The sequence below is a fragment of the Carettochelys insculpta genome, chromosome 1 (genome assembly GCF_033958435.1).
Source record: "Carettochelys insculpta isolate YL-2023 chromosome 1, ASM3395843v1, whole genome shotgun sequence".
NCBI lineage: Eukaryota > Metazoa > Chordata > Testudines > Carettochelyidae > Carettochelys > Carettochelys insculpta.
This window is the reverse complement of record NC_134137.1, coordinates 99,021,968-99,039,858: the sequence shown is the minus strand read 5'-3', so window position 1 is coordinate 99,039,858 and position 17,891 is coordinate 99,021,968. Positions and strand designations below refer to the sequence as shown.

Sequence of the window (17,891 nt, the reverse complement as noted above, 5' to 3'; positions counted from 1 at the left end):
ACATTGCTGGCTGTACACCAGTGTGCACTGCTGATGGCCTCACTTTGATCACTGATGGTGCTAAAATCCTTCATTGCTGGGCTGAACTTTTTCACAAAATATTGAACAAGACCTCTACTTTTGACATCAGTGTTCCTGAAGAGATTACTCAGTGGGCTAAATATTTTCATCCAGTCATACCACCAACTCTTGATGAGGTACAAAAAGCTGTTTAACAGATGAAATCTGGCAATGCACCTGGCAGTGACGCAATTGCATCAGAAATTTATAAAGCTGCTCATGGGCAGCTGATGTACCATCTTATCCATTTATTTAGCTTAGTTTGGGAGAAGAAGGTAGTCACCAAGGACTTCAAATATGCCCTGACTGTATACATATACAAGAGAAAAGATGACCGTATGTTGTGATGAACACTGGGGGTGTCTCTCTGCTTTCAGTAGCTGGTACAATCCTAGCCTGCATCCTTTACAATGGGCTTTTACTACATGGGTTCAGAAATGACATTATTCCTGAAAGCCAGTGCAGATTTCATGCCAGTCAAGGAACTGTGGATATGATATTTACAGGCAGACTGATACAAGAGAAATGTAGAGAGCAACATCAGTACCTGTATGAGATTTTCATCGACTTGACCAACACATTTGACACAATCAACAGAAATGGGCTCTGGAAAAGACTTGGGTGAATTGGCTGTCCTGAAAAATTTATGAACATTGTTCGATCTTTTCATGTTGGCATGCTCAATCACGTCCTTTACAATGGACAGACATCAGCACCTTTTGAAAAATCAAGCAGTACAAAGCACGGATGTGTCCTTTCTCCTCTCCTGTTCAACATCTACTTTTCAATTATGCTGTTAGTTGCTTTTAAGGGCTGCCCATTGGCATACCTCTTCAGTTCCAAACAGATGGCAGTATTTTCAATCGCCAGAGACTTCAGGCTCACACTGAAGTGGTTACAATAACTGTCAGTGACCTTCTGTTTGCTGATGACTGTGCATTGTTGGCTCATTATCAGCTCGATTAGCTAAAGCCAGCACTGCCCTCGGATAAATGACCAAATGCCTATGGAATGGCCATGGTATTAAACTCCATACCAGTTTATCAGGCAGTTGTCCTGAATATCCTGCTGTATGGCTCAGAGTCATGGACAACATATTGCCACCATGTATTGAAACTTCATCAGTTCCATATGCTCTGTCTGAGGAAGATTGCCCATGTGAATTATTGTGACAAAGCTCCTAACATGAAGGTTCTTAAGCTGTGTGGTATCATGGTCACAGAAGTAATGCTTAGTAAGAAACAGTTTTGCTGGATTGGTCATGTTATGAGGATGGATGATGCATGATAACAAAGATGGTCTTCTGTGGCCAGCTTGCTCGTGAAAAGTGCTCTGTTGGTGGTAGGGTGACACTATTTCCCTATATTAAATACAGGACATCCACAGGGGTGTGTGTGAAGGCTTCCCAGCTGTGGCTGCCAAGCAAGTGTAACTCCCTGGTTGTTCCATGACATGGGGCACTGGAATGGGGCTGCTGATCCACAGGGAATCTCCCCAGCTGCCCCAGGCCTTGGGGAACTGGCAATGGGGCTGCCGCCCTGCTGGGAGGGGGGTCTTCCCTGCTGCAGTGGGTGGTTGCCACACATCTCAGGACACTGGCAAGGTTACTGCCAACCAGCAGGAGAGCTCCCTGGCTGCTAAGGCTCCCTAACTGTGGAAGCAGCTGCCCCATGCGGCTGTTCTGTGGCAGAGATTGGGCTGCCTCCCCACAGTGGTATCCCCATCTGCAGGGGTAGTTGCCCAACGGAGGGGCTGTCAATCACTGCTGGAGCTCCAGCTCCCCCTTAAAATCTTAGAAAGGGGGACAAAACACACTACCCAACCACCTCAACATACCTTGTCTTACCTCTATGGCAGGGTCCCTGGCTCCCTCTCCTGCTGCTGCCTGTACTGGACAGTCATGCATGTGCTGTCTGGCCAACTCCTGATGGATTTTACCTGCAGCTGAAACTACACTGACTTGGAGGAAGGGCAGCTCAGCAGGCAGAGTGAATATACAGGACAATTATTTTTTTGATTTGTTTAAAAAAGCCTGTCTAGAATGTGGGACTGTTCTGGTGAAAACATGATGGTCACCCTAATTAGTGGTAAGTATAAGCTCAATAGAAGACATTTTAAAGTTCAACATGAAGTCATGTGGCATATCTCTCAGTGATTTGGAAAAACTACTTCGGGACAGATTTTTCTGGTGGCAAATCACTGTGCAGGCTCTTAACTGCTTTGAGAGTCAATCTATTCAGGCACTACAGGAAAAGCATAAGATCTGAAAAGAACATACAATGCCTGAAGTTGGCATTTTTCATGTGACATCTGTAATTGGCTCTGCCAGTCAAGAACGGGTTTAGTTGCTCACCAATGGTTTGACAGAAGATGAGCTCCATCGATCAATGGTTCAGTCCAAGAAAAAGTTTTGTTGACAAAAGTGGTGACAAAAACATCCCCAAGGCATTCTGTCGACAGCAGCTTGACAGAATGCAGCACTTTGGTCAACCATGTTCTGCTGCTCCCCTATGAGGCAGAACACCTCTATCAACAGAGATCTGTAGAAAGAAAGCAGGTCTGGACATTCCAGGAGGCCTTCTGTCAACAGATAGGGCTTCTGGGATACTGGGCAGCCCTGTCTGCTGTGCTTTTGGTTTGTCATTTTGCTGATACACTGGCCAGTCAGTCCAGCCACTCTTTGTCAACAAAGTGGATCGCTCTTTTGATCCACTTTGTAGCCTGGCCACAATCTGTCAAGAGAAGTTTTGTCTGAAGATATCTTCCAAAAGTAACTTCTGGCAACAGATTGCTCTAGTGTGGACATAGCCACTGTAGCCCATATCCCTATTGATGGTAATTTCTGCTTAGTTCATCCCAGAGGTATAGCACCAAATATCACATATGAAGTATAGGGAAATATTTCCATACCTCACTTAGGGATAAAACTTTGTTTTGACTTGTTTCAGATTTTCACTATAAGGCACTAATTTTGTAAGAGATAGGTTCAAATAAGAGCTGGTTGATTTTTTTTCGAAATTTGAATTTAGTAATTCAGAACCCTTCAAATTTTGAAAAGAGGAGATGTGCTTATTTGACTTTTTTCCTGACATTAGCAGCATGCTATATGATACACAGAAATGGAATGTATTTTACTTGGAATAAATAAATGGCTGTTTATGTAGGGTGCTTCACTTACCTTCCAGGAAGGTGTTTGGAATAACAACTGCCTTATACTTCCAAAAATATACTTTGTTACAGATGAACACAAACAAAACTAAACCCAAAAGCCCTAATCCAATGCTTCAAGGTAGAAATCAAGCAGCAAAATGGGGGCTATTGAGTTTATGGGACTGAAAGCAGCATGTATAATTACCAGATTTGTGATCAGATGGTATATGTGTACACTTGATGCAAGCAGCTCATGAGCATAGACTGAGGCCTGAGAGGCTGAACTGAAGGAGATAATGGAGACCAAAAAGAAGTAGGGTCGACGCTTTCCGGGATGGAGTAGAGTAGCCCTATCCCTAGTTTCATATCCTCTGTTCTGTTGAGGAAAATGATAGTCTCAGGAAAGGAGAATATCAACCTGGAGTGGAAAAAACAATGATCCTGTGATTGATGCAGGTATCTTCTCATACTGAAGATACCCCTGTTGAGGAGGCAACCCTAATAATAGGATAGGAGCAATGGATACGATTACTAAAAATATAGATAGTGGAATTTGTAATTACTGAAGACTTAGTTCAAAGGTTTTGCATCTTTTGAGACATTTAGACTAATTTCTGTGCAGTGCTGTGAAGGAACTGGTATTCGTGTTACATGTAGGTACCCGTGACATAAAAAAGGTAGGAGAGAGGTCCTGAAGGCTACATTTAGGTTGCTAAGTAAAAGATTAAAATCCAGGATTGCCCCATGGTACAATTCTCTGAAACACTTCCAGTTCCATATCCAAGGACAATTGGACAGTCAGAACTGCAGGGTCTCAATGTGTGTATATACAATGATGTAGTGGGCAGGGATTTAAATTTATTGGGATCTGGAGAAACTTTTGAGGAAGAAGGAGCCTGTATAAGAAATATGGGCTCCACCTAAGTCAAAAGTGAACCAGGTCCCTGCAAGTAATATTATAAAGAACATAGGGGGGATTTAAAATTAAGGTCTGGTGGAAAATCAACAGTGGTGGAATAGCACACAGTTCAGATGGAGACATTCCTTGGGGAACGATCCTTTAGTGGAGAGTTTTTATATATTAGCAAAGGGAAAAGACTACAAGTTGATACAATCCAGGTAAAAGCTGAAGAAAAACTCTCAGATGGAAAGAGTTCCATTTAGTAACATCAGATGAAAGATGACAACTACATATTGACACCTTTTTATGAATGCTTATACGTAAAAACTAAAGACTAAATACTAAGATTTGTGAATTTCAATTACTGGAATTATCTGAGGACATTGCTATAATAGGTATCATCAAAACTCAGTGTAACAATGCTAATCACTAGGACATGGTAATACCAGGGTACCAAATATATAAATATATAGGAATGACAGTCAGTCATGTTTGTGGGGTGTTGCATTGTATGTGAATGAAAGCATCAAAGTTAAAAAAATAAACCTAAATGAATCAAACTTTACATTTTATCTTTGTGGATAGAAATTCCATATTCACTGAAGCAGGTCATGGTATTCTGCTAAAGACTCCCTATTCATTCTAAAATCTGGATTAGCCCTATAATCCTATAATTCAGAAACCTAGTGTAGTAAGTACAGGCCCAGTATGAGGCCTTAGGCCTGAACCAAAGTAATGGTCAAGACTTTGCTAGCAGAAAGCAAAGTGCAGCTGTGAGCTAAAGGAATGCATTACTCACAGAAGTTGGCAAGAAGAGGGTTGCTGGTGCATAAACATATCTACCTAGCATATTGAAGTAGGTACATGGTACCAGAACTCCCTACCCTGAAACATTGCACAGATAAGAAAGAATAGGCCAATCCATCCCAATGACAGGGGCAAAAGGGTAGTATGGCAGGTACATGGTACCAGAACTCCCTACCCTGGAACATCCCACAGATAAGAAAAAATAGGCCAATACATCCCAATGACAGGGGCAAAAGGGTAATATGATGGATAGAGTTGTTTTGTTGAAACCAACATGTACAAAAGGGGAGGTGGCACCTAACTACGTAGAAGGGTGGTACCTCAATACGTCAGGAGTGATGTGTAAGTTGTTTGTACCTGTATATAAGAATGTAATCCTGGGATGAGGTCTGGGTCCGGCCGAGGGGGCAGTGGAAAGTCCCGCCACTGACTGAGCCGAGTCCATTGACCGTGGGTGCATATTTGTAGTATGCCGTGACTTAGACTGAGGAGTTTACAGGGAACTACTATTGTGTCCAATACGGCAATAAACCTGGCCGTCGTGCCTTTGCACCTTACTAGACTCTGTGGTCATTGGGGGTTCTCCTTGGGTCTGCTGTGTCAGCTATCTGCAGAGCTGGGTTAGCACACAGCGGGAACACACGCACGCAGCTGAGTGATACATTGGAGAGAGCAGAGCACCATGTTGGTGGCAACTCTGACAACACCTAGTTAGCATGAGTGGAAGGTTACCCCTACTTGGGCCCCCTCCATCTCATCCACGAGACCCATGGAAGGTCATCCTAACTTGGATAGGGCCTTGGAGTTTGGAGGGAGGGATAGTTGCTCTGGCAACCACCTTCCAGGAAGAAGTCCTGTATGTGAAAACAGAGATATGGCTTTCTCTCACCCCCTATCTCAGGATGGTACTTAAAAACAAATCTGCAAGTGCTATGTGCTCTTACCATCTTTTACTTTAATCTTCTAGATAGTGCACCCATGGATATGCCCATGTGAAGGCTCCATCATGACTCCCATAGATGCATCATTACTCCAGTTAGACACATAGCATCATTAAATGTCTGCTTTGTTTCAGTAACTTGTTAAGGAAACCACGTGTACTAAAGATAAGGTGTTGTGTTAGCTATGGGTGGGGGGGTGCTCAAACCATGCTGCCAACCACAGGCCCCACAGATAATCTCCCAGGCCACCCTCTGCCCGGTAGGTGATACTGGAGCTAACCTCAATATGGGTGACTATCCCACACATAGGACAGTTGGGGCTGCCTCCATGGGGCCCCTGAAATGTGTGGCCTGAGGCAGCCACCACAAACCATCCTATGGACAGATCAGCTTTCCTGTAAGGAACAGGCAGAGGCACATTTAAGCAGCAGTCAGGGAGAGTCAGTTGGCAAGGCAAATTGTTCAGGATCTGATACAGTCACTGGGCATTGTTACAGAGAGGGCAGAGAAAGGGAGGGAGGGCTGAGCTGCAAGCAGAACTGTGGGTGATTGTGCTGCAATTTTTTCCTACCATGAGCAGGTTACTGCTGGCAAGACTATACCTTCACTGGAAAGTGGGCAAGCAGTTGAATCATAGGACAGACTGAACAGAGTTCAAGTACTAGAAGAGGATCCAAAGGCAGGAGCTGTACATCAAGGGCATCAGGTTGTTACCAGGACAGGGGTTGAGAATGCCCAGGTTGGTGTGTTGGATAATCCAAGGCAGTTTCATGGACTGGCAGCTTCATGGAGGAAGGTGGTTGCTTGAGGTGAAGCAGCCAGGAACAAGGGTGGGCTGGCATTGTGAGTTAATGGGAGAGTCAGCAGTGCTCTGCCGCCAGCAGTCAGTGAGGTTGTTTCAAAGGTTATTTCCACAGCACTGCAGGACCTCCAAAGTGCGCAAGGTCACACAGAACCAGATGTCCTTATCTAATGAACACAGGGGATGGGGGTTATGCTGATTCCAGGGGAGAGTGTGGTATTCAGCAGAGGTTGGAGAGGGGAGAAGTTTGGCATATGTAATGTAATGACTTGCCGTGGTGGCAATGGGTAGAGGTTATGGGGTCTGTGCTCAGCCGGTCCCTTTCTGAGTTTACTTGTGGAGGAAGGATTGGGCCTGACCTAGGAGTGGGGAAAATACTACAGGCCTAGAAGCAGGATTCCCAGAAGCCAGGGAAGACCTGGATGGAGGTTGCCTCCATGTGGAGACATTGGTGGCAATACATAGCACCTGCAAGTTAAGGTGCAGTTGTTGCAGCAACTTCAGGCATGTAGAGAAGAGGGGTCTGGATGGAAAGGCAGGGTAGTCCCAGCATGAGACCAATTTTGGGTAGAAGGAAATGGTGATTACTATTTTCTAAAACAAGAATAAGAAACAATAACTGAAAAAAGCTCTTATACCCTTGAGACAATTTAGTGCCGAAAGCTCTTAAACTTCCATTATAATTGGACAACAATTTACATTACAACAACTAAACAGGAATGCAGTCTCTGAATTGTAATAGTAGGATGATTTATCCACATTAAAAACCTTGTGCAGTCCAAAATAAAAAGTGGGATATTTCCATATGCTATGCCTACTTAGAAGCATCAAGATAAGAACCAGAAAATGGACCAAAAAGAATTAAAATCTAAGGCTGTTGCTACATGTGCTGCTTCTTCTGGAAGTGGCATGGTAATGAGCTTTCCAGAAAATGCTAATGAAGCATGGATGCAAATTTTCCACACCTTATTAACATATTGGCACGTGGCTCTGCCAACACTGAACAATCGTGGGGCTGTGGTAATGAGCTTTGTGAGTGAGCAGATAGCATGCCGTTTGCAATCCTAAGAAGCTAATTTTGCATAGCTCTGCTGGCAGTGGTGCTGGATGGAGCACCGTGTAGACATAGCCATTAGCCATGGAGAAATGGTGTGAGGTAAACTGGATGAAGCTTAATAAGGACAAAGTCAAAGTACTCCACTTAGGAAGGAATAATCAGCTTCATACATACCAAATGGGAAGTGACTGTCTAGGAAGGACTACTGAGGAAAGGGACTTAGGGGTCATAGTCAACCACAAGCTAAATATGGGTCAACAACGTGATGCTATTTCCAAAAAAGCAAACATGATTCTGTGATGCACTAACAGAAGTTTTGAGAGCAAGACTCAGAGTAAGTCATTCTTCTGCTCTACTCAGCATTCATTAGGCTTCAGTTGTAGTATTGTGTCCATTTCTGAGCACCACATTTCAAAAAAGACGGGGAGAAATTGTAGAAGGTCCACAGAAGAGCTACAAGAATGATTAAAGTTCTAGAGAACATGAGCTGTGAGGGAAGACTTAAAGATCTGGGCTTGTTTAGTTTAGAAAAGAGAAGATTTAGAGGAGAAATGATAGCAGTTTTCAGTTACCTAAAAGAGGGTTACAAGGAGGAAGGAGAAAAATTTGTTCTCCTTGTCCTCTGAGGATACAACAGGGGTTGATGGACTAAAACTACAACAGGGGATGTTTAGGTTGAATATTAAGAAAAACTTCCTAACTATCAGGGTGGTTAAACACTGGAATAAATTACCTAGGGAAGTTGTGGAATTTCCATCACTGGAGATATTTAAGAGCAGGTTAGATGGACACCTATCAGGGATGTTCTAGATGGTGCTTGGTCCTGCCATGAGGGCAGGGGACTGGATTTGATGACCTCTAAAGGTCCCTTCTTTTCTTGTGTACTATGATTCTATGATCCTTTGAGAACAAATACTAACCCCTGATAGAGCCAACTAGAAACCTATCCTCCCAACACTGGAAATCTTCCTCCCTAAAGTGGCAGGAACCGTCGAATTCTTAAAGGTAAGTGCATTATGTGTTTTGTCTGGCTATACTGAAAGAAGAACAAGATACACTATATATGGATTTTAATCAACTTTATGATATAGATGTCTGGGACTCCCCAGCAAATAAAATGTACAGGGCAGGCAGAACCATGTTTATCCAAATAAATATCTGAGACTTCCACCAGCCACCATCATTTCCCATCCAAGTCCCCGCAGCCAAACTGTAGTTTGGAACTTACTATCTGCCTCCCTTGTAAGACAGTTAAGATGGTTCATGAGAACGGGGAAGAGGGGGTGGTTCATTGCCACATCCATTATAGGAGTCCCCACTAACTTCCCCTATTCTGCTCCTTTATCCAGCACCTCTTTTTCAGTCCTTTGCCAGGCTATTTATCTGGTCACTGGATGTGTTCCCTATGGAGACTCTGCCCTGGATGTCCTTCACAAAGCAGTACCAGAAACTTGCTAGGCTGATAAGTGACCCTCCCTTTATCTCAAATGAACCTATTGTCCCTTGCATGACAGTATCTCACAGTGCCAATATCATCCAGGGGCACCAGCAGCTGGGTTGTTCTTGACCAGGTACCAACAAAACACACTCAAGGACGATCATTAATGGTTTCAAGCATTCTGGATCCTTGAAAAAAATCATTAAAACAAAGAAACAACTTCTTGTGTGCCAGCAGTCAGGAGTGGCTTGGGGATAAGAACAAATAGATTTTAGGATGGTAGTATTTAGGACGATATAGGGACAGACTGTGCCATTAAATCACTGACCTGCGCTCACATCAGTGTGGAGCTGCATCTGTGATACACGGCTACACTTGAGGTTGCAAAGGTGCCGAACACCCACCACTTTCAATGGGCATTTGATATGCCAAGGTTCCATAGAGCCAGTGGCATCTGCTTGGGTTTGTTATTAGCTTCTGTTACTCAAAAAATCTGTTAATCTGGAAGGCATCTGTTGCGCCATTACCCAGGCCCAGCAGATGCTTGGAAGAAAAATACATGTTGGGAGTTAAAACATTGGAGAAAGAATACCCTCACCAAATTCATAACCCTGTGTGATCTGGAGGTTTGGCGACTGATAACCTGTTCCTCTGCTACGTCACAATAAAGACACACCCTTTCATTTTGCAGCTCCAGTTTCCAAATATCCACCACAATTAAAATGGGAAAAAAATGCCAAGAAAGTCATGTGATACACAACCCTGTTTTGTGTCCATGTGACAGGCCATTTTGGCCCACCACATCCCTTAATGCAACAACTCAGAACGTATATACCCTGCAATGTGTGAATGGATTTTAAAATCTTCTTATAATAGCCACTGCTCCCTCCACAATAATACCCCTTTAAAGTGACTCAGGAAATGTTCCTACACCTTGAAGGCTTCCTTCATCTTTCGAGTGACTCATATTTAATGGTGTGGCCTGGCTTAGCCAGCTATTGTCACTGCCATCCATGCACAAGATGTTCAACCCAAGGCAATAATCCTGCAGGGAATTTACAGGATCTTCAGAATAGATGGTGGATCTCCAAGTGTGAGTTTTTGGCTGTTATTGCTCTCCTGAGCAATCTCAATAGCTCTAGAACTTCGTTCTGAGGGAGCTATGATATGCCCTCCCTGGTGCCAAGATTGATCCTCAGGGTAGTGGAATGGCCTTTTGTTTTCTCTTTCGCTACATGTTACCTGCACAAATTTCTTTGTCCTTGCCACACCTCAGAGACATACACACCTTTACCCAACCCCAAGGGCTCAAGGCATGACTTTGTTAATTTAAACTCCCACCCTTACCCAATTCCTAGGGCTCAGAGTGTAATTCCCTGCAGGTATGAAGGATCAGTGCTACTGAAAAAGCCTTATGCAGTAATACTTTTATTCTCTATTTATTTACAATTACCAAGAAAGCAGAAAACCCAGACAGAGATCATACAGAAAGCAGTATTAGAATAAGGTTCTGATGAAACCTAAACACTAATAAATACTAATAAATCAATACAACTATGATATTGTTGACATCACAGAAACCTGGTGGGATAATACTCATGATTGGAAAGTTGGTATTGAAGGGTACAGCCTGCTTAGGAAGGACAGACAGGGAAAGAAGGGAGGAGGTGTTGCCTTGTATATTAAAAACGTACACACTTGGACAGAGGTGGAGATGGACGTAGGAGATGGACGGGTTGAAAGTCTCTGGGTTAGACTCAGAGGAGTAAGAAACAAGGATGAGGTACTACTAGGAGTCTACTACAGGCCCCCTAGCCAGGTGGAAGAGGTGGATGAGGCTTTCTTTAAACAGCTAACAAAATCATCCACGGCCCAAAATTTGGTGGTGATGGGGGACTTCAACTATCCAGGTATTTGCTGGGAAACTAATACAGCAGGGGACAGACTGTCCAATAAATTCTTGGATTGCATTGCAATTTTTTATTCCAAAAGGTTGAAAAAGCTAACGAGGGGAAGCTGTTCTAGATTTAATTTTAACAAATACGGAGGAAATTATTCAGAATTTGAAAGTGGAAGGATGCTTAGCTGAAAGTGATCATGAAATCATAGAGTTCACTATTCTAAGGAAGGGTAGAAGGGAAAACAGTACAATAGAGATAGTGGATTTCAGGAAGGCAGATTCTGGTAAACTCAGACAGCTGGAAGGTAAGGTCCAATGGGAATCTAAACTGAAGGGAAAAACGGCTGAGGAGAGTTGGCAGTTTTTCAAAGGGACATTATTAAGGTCTGAAAAGCAAGCTATCCCGCTGCGTAGGAAAGATAGAAAACATGGCAAAAGACTGCCTTGGCTTAACCAGGAGATCTTGCATGATCTCAAAATAAAAAAGGAATCATATAAGAAATGGAAACTAGGACAAATTACAAAGGACGAATATAGGCAAACAACACGAGCATGCAGGAGCAAGATTAGAAAGGCTAAGGCACAAAATGAGCTCAAACAAGCTACAAGCATAAAGGGAAACAAGAAGGCTTTTTACAAATACATTGGTAACAAGAGGAAGACCAAGGAGAGGGTAGGGCCATTGGTCAGTGAGGAGGGAGAAACAGTAACAGGGAATTTGGAAATGGCAGAGATGTTTAATGATTTCTTTGTTTTGGTCTTCACTGAGAAATCTGAAGGAATGCCTGACATAGAGAATGCTAGTGAAAAAGGGGTAGGTTTAGAAGTTGAAATAAGAAAAGAACAAATTAAAATTTACTTAGAAAAATTAGATGTCTGCAAATCACCGGGGCCCTGATGAAATGCATCCTAGAATCCTCAAGGAGCTGATAGAAGAGGTATCTGAGCCTTTAGCAATCATTTTTGGAAAACCGTGGGAGACGGGAGAGATTCCAGAATACTGGAAAAGGGCAAATATAGTACCCATTCATAAAAAGGGGAACAAGAATAACCCGGGAAACTACAGGCCAGTCAGCTTAACTTCAGTGCCAGGAAAGATAATGGAGCAGGTAATTAAAGAAATCATCTGCAAGCATTTGGAAGGTGGTAAGGAGATAGGGAACAGCCAGCATGGCTTTGTTAAAAACAGATCATGTCAAACCAATCTAATAGCTTTCTTTGATAGAATAACGAGCCTTGTGGATAAGGGAGAAGCGGTGGATGTGGTATACCTAGACTTCGGTAAAGCATTTGACACGGTCTCACATAATATCCTTACCAATAAACTACGCAAATACAACTTAGATGGGGCTACTATGAGGTGGGTGAACAACTGGCTGGATAACCGTACCCAGAGAGTAGTTATTAATGGTCTTCAATCCTGCTGGAAAAGTATAACTAGTGGGGTTCCGCAGGGGTCTGTTTTAGGACTGGTTCTGTTCAATATCTTCATTCACGATTTAGATATTGACATAGAAAGTACACTTATTAAGTTTGCAGATGATACCAAGCTGGGAGGGGTTGCAAGTTCTTTGGAGGACAGGGTCATAATTCAAAAGGATCTGGATAAACTGGAGAAATGGGCTGAGGTAAACAGGATGAAGTTTAATAAGGACAAATGCGAAGTGCTCCACTTAGGAAGGAACAATCAGTGTCACACATACAGAATGGGAAAGAACCGCCTAGGAATGAGTACAGCAGAAAGGGATCTAGGGGTTATAGTGGACCACAAGGTAAGTATGAGTCAACAGTGTGATGCTGTTGCAAAAAAAGCAAACTTGATTCTAGGATGCATTAACAGGTGTGTTGTGAACAAGACATGAGGAGTCATTCTCCCACTCTACTCTGTGCTGGTTAGGCCTCAGCTGGAGTATTGTGTCCAGTTCTGGGCACCGCAGTTCAGGAAGGATGTGGAGAAATTGGAGAGGGTCCAGAGGAGAGCAACGAGAATGATCAAAGGTCTAGAGAACATGACCTATGAAGAAAGGCTGAAAGAATTGGGCTTGTTTAGTTTGGAAAAGAGAAGATTGAGGGGGACATGATAGCAGTTTTCAGGTATTTAAAAGGGTGTCATAAGGCAGAGGGAGGGAACTTGTTCTTCCTTGCCTCTGAGAATAGAACAAGAGGCAATGGACTGAAATTGCAGCAGGGGAGGTTCAGGTTGGACATTAGGAAAAAGTTCCTAACTGTCAGGGTGATCAAACATTGGAACGAATTGCCAAGGGAGATGGTAGAATCTCCACCACTGGAGATATTTAAGAAGAGGTTAGATAGATGGCTTTCAGGGATGGTTTAGAAAGTGCAAGGTCCTGCCATGAGGGCAGGGGGCTGGACTAGATGGCTTCTTGAGGTCCCTTCCAGTCCTACTCTCCTATGATTCTATGATCCCTTCTTGTACTTTTAGTCCATCAACCCCTGTCATATCCTCAGAGGCCAAGGGGAACAATTTTTCTCCTTCCTCCTTGTAACCCTCTTTTAGGTAACTGAAAACTGCTATCATTTCTCCTCTAAATCTTCTCTTTTCTAAACTAAACAAGCCCAGATCTTTAAGTCTTCCCTCACAGCTCATGTTCTCTAGAACTTTAATCATTCTTGTAGCTCTTCTGTGGACCTTCTACAATTTCTCCCCGTCTTTTTTGAAATGTGGTGCTCAGAAATGGACACAATACTACAACTGAAGCCTAATGAATGCTGAGTAGAGCAGAAGAATGACTTACTCTGAGTCTTGCTCTCAAAACTTCTGTTAGTGCATCACAGAATCATGTTTGCTTTTTTGGAAATAGCATCACGTTGTTGACCCATATTTAGCTTGTGGTTGACTATGACCCCTAAGTCCCTTTCCTCAGTACTCCTTCCTAGACAGTCACTTCCCATTTGGTATGTATGAAGCTGATTATTCCTTCCTAAGTGGAGTACTTTGACTTTGTCCTTATTAAGCTTCATCCTGTTTACCTCACACCATTTCTCCATGGCTAATGGCTATGTCTACACGGTGCTCCATCCAGCACCACTGCCAGCAGAGCTATGCAAAATTAGCTTCTTAGGATTGCGAAAGGCATGCTATTTGCGCACTCACAAAGCTCATTACCACACCCCCACGATTGTTCAGTGTTGGCAGAGCCACATGCCAATATGCTAATGAGGTGTGGGAAATTTGCATCCACGCTTCATTAGCATTTTCTGGAAAGCTCATTACCACGCCACTTCCAGAAGAAGCAGCACATGTAGCAACAGCCTTAGATTTTAATTCTTTTTGGTCCATTTTCTGGTTCTTATCTTGATGCTTCTAAGTAGGCATAGCATATGGAAATATCCCACTTTTTTATTTTGGACTGCACAAGGTTTTTAATGTGGATAAATCATCCTACTATTACAATTCAGAGACTGTATTCCTGTTTAGTTATTGTAATGTAAATTGTTGTCCAATTATAATGGAAGTTTAAGAGCTTTCGGCACTAAATTGTCTCAAGGGTATAAGAGCTTTTTTCAGTTATTGTTTCTTATTCTTGTTTTAGAAAATAGTAATCACCATTACCATCATTATCATCATGAGGAATATGATTTTGCCCCACTTTCCCCAAAAATGTGCTCTCAAATCTTTTGTTCAACCTTCTGATAAAGGATTTTTTTTCTTTAACTAAATTAACCTTCCCGGCATTTTTACAGTATTGGATTTAATAACAACATAACAGGATCACTTTGTGTGGCTGCTGCACTGAACACATTAAAAAAATGCAGCTCTGTTTCATCTACACAGAGTGATTATTGGATTTAAATTTTACACAAGGCCATAAAATCTAATCCCCCTCCCTAGGGCTGGGATGTCTTTGCTTCTTTAAGGAAATGTCCTGAGTACAAATATAACAAAAGTCAGATTTAGAATGACCGTGTTTGTATCTGTGCTGGTACTGAGATGATGTGATGGCTAAGAACAGCTCTCCATTCTAACAGGTGGGAAATGAGAGATTTAAATTTCTAACTAAAAGCAAAAATGCCATAAATTAGAGTCTGAGCAGGTCGGTAACTAGACTTTGGGTGGAGGGTGGGGCACTATAATAGGAGTTAAGAGACCCTTCAGTCTCATATGGGAGCAAAAGGTCACAATGGCAGACTTTATTTACATTGCACTCCGCCTAGGGTGTGTGACTAGTGGCAAAATTTGTGTCTCTTACTCCCTGACAATAAAGGGGTTAAACATCATAGTATTAGGAGAAGGAGAATAATAGATGCTTGAAGCAATCTAGCTGAAATAGCAAGCAAGCACAATATTGTCATGACGCAGAAGTAAAGATAAAAATAGTTCCCTACAAGAAATTAATAAGACAGAGAAGCACAGTACTAGTGTTCAATGCCTCAACCTATCCTTCATGGAAGCCGAATGACGATTTAATGCCCCCTCCACATAAAGTGCATTAAAGTAGTAAAGAATCTCTGCCAGGATTAAAAGGAGTGTAGCCCCAAACTACCTGGAGATGAATCAGAAAGCAAAAATTACAGAGGAGAACTTACAAATCAATGACAGTAACTTACATATCACCCATATGGGAAAATATTCACATTCATACTTGCGTAGTGACAGCTCCGAGTCATTCCTGTCAAGTACAGAAAGGTACAGAAAAATGGAGCCCAGAATATATCCTGCTGATTTAAGGTATGAGTCATCTAACTCTAGTGACAGCAACAACATATTATAGACAATGGAAGAACAGGCAGTCCAGCAGTTTGAATCTAGGGACAGTGATAGCTCCCAGCAACAAGATGGATGGTAGATGCCTAAAACAAACAAAAGAAATATGGAAAAGGAATAAAAAGTTAAAAAAAGACGGTAGAGGACATCAGGAGTCTTTTAGGGTGCAAACATAAGAAGGACAAAAAGCCTGGCAGTAAAGGAAACTGCACCTCAAGCAGGGCAATTTATCGTTGCCCTAATGACAATATCAGGCATTGTGTTCTGAGTGTAAAATTCCTGTCAAGTACAAATGGGCTCTTTGTCACAGTAATGCATAATTTTTTAAATAGAAACCATCAGCTAGAGCTGTCACAGACAATACAGTTATAAGGGGAAGCACATTAATGTTAGTTATTTGCAGAAAAAATAAACTCCTGAGAGTTAAGATCAAATTTCCAAGAGTGAAACATAAGAAGGCAGATGGAGGCAGAAGTCAAACAAAGGTGTCTGCAGTTATTTCAAATCATCTTGGCACAAGATGCATATTGCTGACTGAATTTAAGTAAACATTCAGTAATATCTTCAGTGCCATTATCAATTCTTTATTAGGTGTCAAAAACCAACCAAAACAGCTAAAGTTCCAAACAGGCAAGAGCAAAGTAAACTCCTAAACAAGATATCTCTGTGCTCGCTCAGCAGTCAGGACTATTAAAGCACAGAGCTCTCCTTCCCTCAAATGTAATGTGTTAGTCATGTTACTACACTGAATATGTTTGTGTATAGAAGCCACATATGTGATGAGGAAGAGATGGGCTACAGTTCTATGAAATGGACCCAGGCCCTTGATAGCAGGTGAAAGCTAGTGATGGCATTTTATATTCATTATTGAAAGGGATGTTGATGTTTCTGTAAAGGAGAGAGGGATGCACAGCAATTTTAAGCAATTAGAAGTTAGGCCTTTGCTTTGGTAACTGTAAAAAAACATGCTAGATTCTACTGGCATCCTGCATCTATATTAATCTGGTCTCTTGTCTGGGTATGCTATAGAAACAACTTTAGTATGTTTGGTCAAATAACAGGTGCTTCTATTGATTTGATTAGATCTATTATCTGCCTTTGATATGGCTGACAAGCAAGTGTTCCTGACACATGCTGAGATTATCTGGTGGGGTGATCAAGTTGTTCTTCAATGACTCCATCTTTTCTTTTCAAGATCTCTCACAGTGTGGTGTTTTGGAAGAGGTAGGTGTGGAGTGGGGCTTGGAGGAAGAGTTGAGAGCAGGGGTTGGGGCAGAGCAGGGCAGGAAGAGGTGGGTTGGGGTGTGTCTTGGAGAGGCAAGGCAAAGGGCAGAGTTGGGGGTTGAGCTTCCTGGGACTTGGAAAAAGTCCATGTCTGTGGTGACCAATGCATTTTCCTTACTTTCCAGGACCAAGAAGAGAATCGTCAGGATGCAACTCACTCATTGGTGGCATTTTGCATTTCTCATTTCTGCTTATTGACCCTTAGCCAATTTGTTGAGTATTTAGGAAATGATACAACAAAACTAATGATCAGGCCCTTAGTCAATTTTACCAAAACTTTTTCATCTGCTGCAGAAGGAGTTGGGACCTGCTCCCAGATGGTCTCCTGGGGCTGCCCTGCACTAACCACCAGGCAGGTGAAAAAGACTGGCCTTGGGTGTGCCCCACGCTGGTCTGAGACTGCCTGCTTTCCCACCCCAGGGTGCCATTAGGGAAGATGAGGGAGTTAAAGGCTCCCCCATTCCTACTCATGATGTTTGTTGCTTGCATTTTCCCTTCCATCATTGTCAGGGAGCAAGAAAAAAGTACACAGCTCACCTGCCGTCCTCTTCCTCCTGGCTGTGCACAGAGGACAGAGGCATGAGTGACCTACTCCTACATTTTCCTCTTGTTCCATGACAGTGATGGAAAGGGAAACAACCAACAACAAGCAGCATCAGTATGAATCAAGGTGGTGGTGGGGGCAGGGATTAGCTTTAAGGGCACTTTCACCTCCCTCACTCCACACGTACACCTCAGCACCCTGCCATAAGTCCTGCACCCCTCCACACACACCCCAACTCTCTGCCCTTAACCTATCTGCACAGCCCCAGGCTGTGACTCGTG

The 17,891-nt window shown here is 42.7% G+C and overlaps 1 long non-coding RNA gene across 1 annotated transcript in view; it reads left to right on the top strand.

Annotated features, from left to right (window-relative positions):
* LOC142005705 (uncharacterized) overlaps positions 1 to 17,646 on the top strand; it is a 49,434-nt gene extending 31,788 nt beyond the window's left edge. Inside the window, exons 2-3 of the long non-coding RNA XR_012643111.1 lie at positions 16,866 to 17,006; positions 17,192 to 17,646. This is a non-coding gene — a long non-coding RNA (uncharacterized LOC142005705). The remainder of the gene's footprint in view (positions 1 to 16,865; positions 17,007 to 17,191) is intronic.
* Positions 17,647 to 17,891: the final 245 nt, after the last annotated feature.